At 33.8% G+C, this 7,998-nt stretch overlaps 1 protein-coding gene and 1 long non-coding RNA gene across 3 annotated transcripts in view; both read right to left on the reverse strand.

Annotated features, from left to right (window-relative positions):
* Positions 1-7,998, reverse strand: part of SMC3 (structural maintenance of chromosomes 3) — a 97,726-nt gene that overhangs the window by 54,014 nt on the left and 35,714 nt on the right. The gene's annotated exons all lie outside the window — the stretch shown is intronic.
* LOC138857272 (uncharacterized) lies at positions 4,718-7,944 on the reverse strand. Its single transcript, XR_011396356.1, has 2 exons — positions 7,856-7,944; positions 4,718-7,792 (listed from the first exon to the last, which is right to left on the reverse strand). It is a non-coding gene; the product is annotated as an uncharacterized lncRNA (long non-coding RNA).

Raw genomic sequence — 7,998 nt, forward strand, 5'->3', positions numbered from 1 at the left:
TCCCTTAACTATATTAATTATTATATACTTAATTATGTAAAAGGGAGGTGTCGATTTTATGTTAAATGCGTATGCACTAATTTGGCAAGTAGTAGCGCGCCATATAGTTCAAGATTTTTGATGTGGGGTTTTTATATCATTATTGGCAAGAGTCATCCTGCGGGGTCGAATAGTTACATATTTGTGTTTTTAAACTTCTGTGTCAGAAGGGACTTTGACTTTATTATTTCAGCCAATTCGTGGAGTGTTGGAACATTGTGAATTTAGTGGTAGTCGTACGACGTACCGATCATTATCTGATCGAGTAGTTGTGGCTTTGTAAAGTCTTCACAATACTGATCTTCTTAGATTGTAACTGATAAAGGGAAAAGTTCTTTAATTTCCCAACATTTACGGAATTGTGGATTAACGTATTCTTTACAGTTTTCGTCAACTTGAATTGTTGATGTGGAAACTAGTTATGTAACTAGTCCACTTAGAATGCAACTAAATATATTGTTTTGGGCTAGAAGGGTGGTTTATAATTTGTCAACACCTTCAAGTACTATTTGCGGTATAAGATCGCTGCCTATTAGATTACCTATTTTACCGGGGGTGTTGCAGTTGGGATCTGCTAGCTTTAGGTGCAAAACCTTTTGCCAATGCTTGCTATTTATGTGATAGCTTGGAAGCATTTTAGTAAATTGTGGTAGGACTATAGCTTCTGTTGCAATTCGCTTACCCGCTTGGAAGGAAATTAGGGTTATGGGGCAGATTTTATTGAGTTTTGGACTGCTCTTCTGCCCATTCCCGTAATTTCAAAATTTGTTTGTTTTGATGGCAGTTTATTATTATATATTAAGGCTCTAACTTTATAGAGTTCCCCTCGATGTTCGATGTAGATAACTGCTGTGGGTAGTAATACCCTGGTTTGAATTTCGCTGTGTAGCGTTTATGTTTTTAATGCCTCTGAGCAGCATCGTGCTTCTTGGCAATTTTCGGGATTTTGATTTTGGGGATGTGCTTTTGCAATTAAACCCGTGGTTCTTTTCTCATAAGCGCTGCTTTTGGATGATATGGGAAACTTGCTGTAATGAAGCATTGTGTGGTGTCTTTTGTGACAATATAAGCAATTGAAGTTGCTTATTCAATTTATATATTTATGCGCATGTGACAAGCAATTTGTACATAATTTTTTTGAACTCACCAAATATTTTCTTTCTTTAATTTTTACTTTTTTGAATTTCTCGCTTGTGCATAGTTCGCATGACGAATAATTGTTGTGAACGATTGCGTTTTGTACAAGCTTTTATTTAATTTGTTTTTGCTACTAGCTTGCGGTCTATTGAAGCTTCTTTTTAGGTCGTGTTGAACAATTTTTGTTTTAATTAGTTTTTCATCTACCCTTTCAGTGATTTCATACTGTGTAGTTAGGAAGTCTTTCATTTGTTGCCACGTTGGGCATTTTTTTCGAGATGAGAGCGATTGCTCCCACAAAAGTAACAATTTACTGGTAGTGCGACAGTGCATATGTTTACCAGTATAGGGTATTTTCATATCTTGCTTTATGAGCTTCCCAAGCCAAATTGAAATTGTCGTCATTAAGTGCGAACTATTTTACTATTGCGCCTGCTTGGCCTTTTGCTTTGTATCGGAGGTGATACAATTTTTGCGCTTTTGATAATTTGGGATGGTTGATGTAGACGGCTGTAAACATGTCCCGTAAGGACGGCCATTTTTCATAACCTCCATAAAATGTTTCTGTGTCACATGCGGGCACCTCGAGGTGGATGCCTGAACTTGCCATATGATTTTGTTCTTGTGGCCGCTCTACTCTCGCATGTGGACTAGGTGCAAAAGCTTTTATTAGCTTTAACTGATCGGAGATCATAGCTTCAATAGCTTCGTACTGGTCTAAGTTTTCGTATTTGGCGTAAGCCAATGATTTAAAGTTTTGTGATAGATCTGAATCGTCAGATTCTACTAAGGCGTCATGAGACGCTTGGAGACGTGTTCAAAAATTGTCGAGATGTTGAATTTTGATTTCAAGTACCAATTCAGAGTAGTCTTGAATCGGTGAAAATGAAAATCTAGTGCAGTAACTTGTTAACCTGTCACTTTCTGAAATAAATTTATCAACCAGTTTTGAGCGTGTAGCTCCTGCAGGTGAAGTTTGATTTTTTTCGTTATTAACCATATGTGTCAAAGTTGATTAAAATTGTTTCAGTGTAAACTGATTTCAATGTAGCGATATGTGATAATTTATACCGTTTTTTTGTTTTTTGTTTTGCAAAACTTTATTTAATTTAATGATTAAAAAACCGCACTTTACATTTAATTATATTTTTCAGTTCCTTATGTTAATGTATATCGGTACACCCTAATACACGGACTTGTATGAGTATATTTATTCGCTCGTGAAATTGAGAGCTCGTTGAAGAGATCAATACACTTTGTACATAAGTATGCACGGATTGTTTGTGCGTATGTATGTTTATTTTCTAATGCAATTGAGAGAGAGCGCGAGAAAGGAATTGATAATGTGCAGGTATTCTCCGTATGCACTTATGTGTATGTAAATATGTAATTTGATTTAATAAATATGTAAATATGCATGTTTCTATTTATTTTGTTGCTTTTTCTTTGTCTTTTAATTTTTGTTATATGTTTGTGCCTTTGCTTACTTATTATAGGCAATCCTGCTTATTGTTTTTGTTAAAAATAAGGGGTATTGCCGGAAAATATTTGTAAGTAAATACTTGAATTATGTTTTTGTGTGTGTGAAATATGTGTATTTGAAAACACAAAGGTAAGCTGATAGGCATACAATGATTATTTACATATTATATATATTTGGATATATATATTGCACCAAACTAGTTTTATTGTCAAGGGTATTTCGATCTTTACCGTAATTTATACCAGTTTGATAATCGTTTTTTATATTAGTAAAAACGGATTTACAGCTACAGGTTTTATGTCATATAAAACCGTATTCAAACAAACATATTTACATATGTATATAAAATATTAAGTGAAATAAATACGCTCACTTTGGTTTTGCATGGGTAGGGTTCTGTTTGTATGTATGCATGTGTGTTCCTTTGTTGTCAATTCCTTTTTCTCTGCTTCCAGTTGTGCCTGGTTTTAGTGAGTGTTGTTCTTGTTTACTATCGTTTGTTTTAAATTCGCGCCCGTTTATGTATGTTTTGTTATTAGGTGTTTTAGTATTTCGCGCCCGAATTGTGTTTTTGGCTTTTTGAACAATTTTGCTTGTTGAAAATGTGGTGTTTGTTTGTAGACATACTTGTATATGTACTTAAGCATATGCATATATGTATTTTTATGTCACTGCACCCGTTTCGCTCGCAAATAATGAAGTGTAATTTTTATATTTTCTGTTTATTCGTGCACTATGTTACGATACAAAATATATATGTAAAATACATTAGTAATTAAATTAACAAATGTAAAGTTGACGAGTAAGGCGGCGAGGATCCAAGTATGTATCGAAAATCACTTGTGGAGCTGCCGATTAAGTTGACCGACAAAAGATTATGCATAATGTCCAGTCACTGCATCGAGGTAACGTAGCGAAAAAAAGGACAAACGCGTTGAATCGTTGTTTCATCGAAAGAAAGTAGCGCACTGGATCGCGTTCGTATTGAATGAGGTGTATCTGCTGCGGAGACCATCCTTTTTGTTTGCTGAGGGGGTGTACAGGCGGGATGCTGTGGTATGTTGTGTTGTCCCGTGTGGTGATGTATGAGTGTGGTGTATTGTAGTGGTTATACTAGGGTGCACAAGTTTTTATCAAGTAGAGTGGTGTGTATGTGTAGGGGAGGCTTATCTCATTTAAACAAATCTGTATATTTTTTTTTATAATTAGGAATAATAGTCATTGTCTAGGACATTAATTTGTCAAAATAAAAACTAACTTTAGGTAACCAATTAAGTTATAAAATGAATAAAAAATAACTTAACTTTTCTTTAGATTGAAATCCCAGTTTTAAGAACAAAAAACCATCATAGGTTCCAGAAACTAGCTTTAAATATCTAGTAACTAATCACAAAAAATAAAATTATAAAAACAGTTGGTTTCATGAGATCAAATAATTAAAATAACCTAGTCTAGTTTTTTTCAAAATCGATATCTTCACCAAGATAACATTCATTGCAAATGACGTGTGCACCCTTGCACCGTGAATGAAACAATTGAATTCCGTGGGTAAGGGGGCACGGTTAGTAAGGCTAAACTGTTTATTTTTTAGGTAGTGAAAACAAGACAAGCTACTTAGGACAAGATATGCATGCGTTAAGAATTATTATTATCAGCGAAAATGTATTAAATGCGGTCGAATCGACGTCGCGCGTCCCCTTGAGGGTTAACAGAAATCTCTGGTAGTACTGTTGGGTAATTAACCGATGATTTAGCCGATAAGTGGCTAACAGGGTATTGTTTGATTTATTAAAAATTACTACTAACATTAACAATTTTACCTATCATTCACTTGGTACTTATATATATACTCTGACCACATGTTATCTAAGAATAAAAGAATATTGAATGTGTATATAATTAAGCTGATGTGACGTAAACAGTGAGCATCTTATATATAAAAACGCAAATTGATTATATTTTGATCATACATACCATATATTCGCAACCATAAGTATTTTTTCATTTTCTCAAGTTTTAAAAAAAACAAAACGATAAAAAACAAATAAAACTAGGAACTTTAATTTTTACCACAAAAAAAGGTTACGTATATTTTTGAAATATTAACTTGCAATTTTTTTTAATGTAAATTAAGTTAGCAACTTGCTTGAAGACGCCGGCACGGTTTTCAAATCTAATCCTAGATAGGATGCACACTGTTCGAATTTTTTCTCCAAATTTGTAAATGAAGGTGCTGTTCATTGTAAATTTTATTTTGAATGTTTAAGGTTTCATTGGGGTTTTCTACATACTATCTGAGCGCCATTCGAACCAAAAATATTGAATTTTGACTCGTCACTACATACCATGTTATCCCAAAACGAGTCAGGTTCATCAACGTATTTTCTGCAAATGCAACCCGCTTTTGTCGATTCGCCAGAGAGATTCGAGCAATGTACCTATTTTTGTGGAGTACATTTCGAATACTCTGTCATATGTTCTGCGCCATGGCGATTTGTTAATAATTCGGCCGATTGCATATGTTCCATTCTCCTTATACAAGTCTAAGATAGTTTTCCAAGTTTCAAATGGAATTTGACGACCACGATTTCACGTTTGACCAAAAAATGAAAATCCATGTACAGCATATTTAATAGTCTTAGACACAAATAATTGGTTACCTTTAGATGTTTAAGGACATTGTGTACGTAAACTAAATTGTTTTTTTTTTTTTTTTGCTAAGGACACAAATTATATTACTAAGCTAAGTTTTCAAAGCATATTTATCTAAATTCGTGTAAGCTATTGTGAACGTAATAACCAATACAAAGGTTGGTCCGCGTAGTTCAATATAACTATTTACATTTTTTTTTTATATTCTCCTATAATTGTTTTGTTAACCTAAAGATTTTTGGTATCACCTAAAATTGATCGAGATTAGATATAGGGTTATGTATATATAACTGATCAGGATGTCGATACGAGTTGAAATCTTAGCGACAGTCTGTCTGTCCGTCCGTCTTTGCAAGTTATAACTTGAGTAAAATTTTAGATACCTTAATGAAACTTGATACACATGATTTATGGTACCATAGCGGCAAAACCTCGATAAGTTTCGGCTCAGAAAGTTGACCGCGCGCAACAAAAAATGTATGGTTTTTTAAATGCCTTCATAAAATGTAATTGTACATATGAAGAATTTGAAAAAAAAGGTCCTATTCTCGGATGAAAGAAACTTATGCATATTATATTATGTTATGTACATATACACTTAATGTCAATATAAAAGCACCACCACTTTTGTAGACTATCTTCAGCTGTATAACTGTAAATTTAAAAAAATTTCTACTAGATCTGTTAGCCAATAAGAAATAAATTATTTTTTATGAAATTTGGTTGCACACTGTTTAGTTATAGTCGTGTTTTGGATGTGTATTTAAAAAGTTGTGCAAAATGCCAAGTATAAAAAATTAACGCGCGACCAAAAAATTCGCATACTGGCATTAGATGAAGAAAAGTTATCTTTTCGGCAAATAGCAGCTAGAATTGATTGTAGCCATACAACTATAGTTCGTCTTTTACAAAAAAAAGAGAATAGTGATATGTTGGAGCGTAAAAAGGGATCAGGTCGTCCTCGAAAGTCAACTGAGCAAACAGACAACTTACTGCGGCGGATAAGTTTTAACGACCGCTTTATAAGTGCACTTTCCATAAGGGCGGAGATGCAAAATTTTCACCAAGTGGATTCAAGTGTTAAAACTATACATCGACGGCTTAGAGATGCGAGTTTATATGGAAGACGGACTGTCAAAAAGCCACTATTAACACAAAAAATGAAGGCTGCATGAATTTCTTGGGCTGAAAACTACCAAAATTGGGATCAAAATGATTGGCAACAGATTATGTGGTCTGACGAAAGTAAATTTAGTTTGCTAAGGTCACACAATTTGCTTTACGTGCGCCGTTCAGGTGGTGAAAGGTTCCAGGCTAATTGTATAGTGAAGAAAGTTAAGTTTTCTTAAAGTCAAATGATTTAGGGCTGCTTTTCATACTATGTTTTGGGGCCTCTACACCTTATTGATGGAATAATAAATAATACATTTAACGATCTAAGGATACAACGCTTGAAATGGCCTGGAAACTAGTCCGATATAAACCCTATTGAGCACTTTTGGCACTTTATGACGCGTGAAGTTGCTAAACAGAAGGTCCCATTTGAGATCCTAGCGAATTCCGTACCTTCAAGAATTAAAGCAATTATTGAGGCTAAAGGCGGAACGAAATTTTATTAGAAACGCCTATTGTGTAGTCTATATTTCTACCGTTAGTGGTGACAATGATTTAGTCGTTTTACATTTTTGTTAATTTTTTTAAAATTAATTGGTTATTCCTTATAAAAACCATTTTCGAGAAAAACTTTTGTGGATAACTAATTTACACTATGTAGCCAAACAAATAAAAATGGCCCTAATATTCTAACTTTATAAACAAATTGTTCATGTGATCTTATTTCAATACTTTTTGGTGGTGCGTTTTTATTGACCGAAAGTGTAAATACATGCGTCAAAAGTGTACGCTCATCTCGTTTCAGTTCTAGTTATTGTATCGCACACCCCTCGAATTTTAATAAAAAACGCGGTTTTATATGAAAAACAATCTTATTAATGTATTTTGATACATTTTGTGGTTTTGTTAGTAATGGAGGCAAAGTGAAAAAAAAATGAAGTGAAAGGCAAATTGTTATTAAATTGCACAATAAACGTCCAAAATAACCGGCAAATAGTAAAACCCGTCGGTAGAAGTTGAAAGACAGGTCAGACAATTATTCATAACATTGCAAAAGGAGGAATAATCACTTCAAAGCCAAGATCTGGACGTTCTGCTAAGCTAGTACAAAGAGAAGTGAGGAGTGTTGTGTTTCTTGTAAAGACAAACGTCAGGGTAACTGACAGGTGACCTTTGATGCTTTGCAAGAGTTCCAAAAGTCCATACGCGTTTCCTTCGCCAGAAGAATTATGAAGAAATCAGGGTTCCACGGACGTATTGCTAGTAAAAAACATAACTCCTTGGATAACCGACAAAAATGTATTGCTGTAGTAAATAAATGTAAAAAATGCCACCAGAGGTTTGGAAGAATGTTCTATGGGAAGTTTCCTTTAAAAATGCAATAAAAAGACCCCACTGAACAGTTGAAAAAACGATTCAAAAAAAATTTACCATTTTTTTCAAAATGCACTGCTTCCTACCAAACGTTTTTTAATTCATAATATCAAAACAACTGTTGTTTCTTTTTTCTCATGAATTTCTCATTTACATTTTGATAATTTTGAAGGTTTTGCAATCTATTCGTATTCAGTTAT

The sequence above is a fragment of the Bactrocera oleae genome, chromosome 5 (assembly GCF_042242935.1).
Source record: "Bactrocera oleae isolate idBacOlea1 chromosome 5, idBacOlea1, whole genome shotgun sequence".
NCBI classification, from domain to species: domain Eukaryota; kingdom Metazoa; phylum Arthropoda; class Insecta; order Diptera; family Tephritidae; genus Bactrocera; species Bactrocera oleae.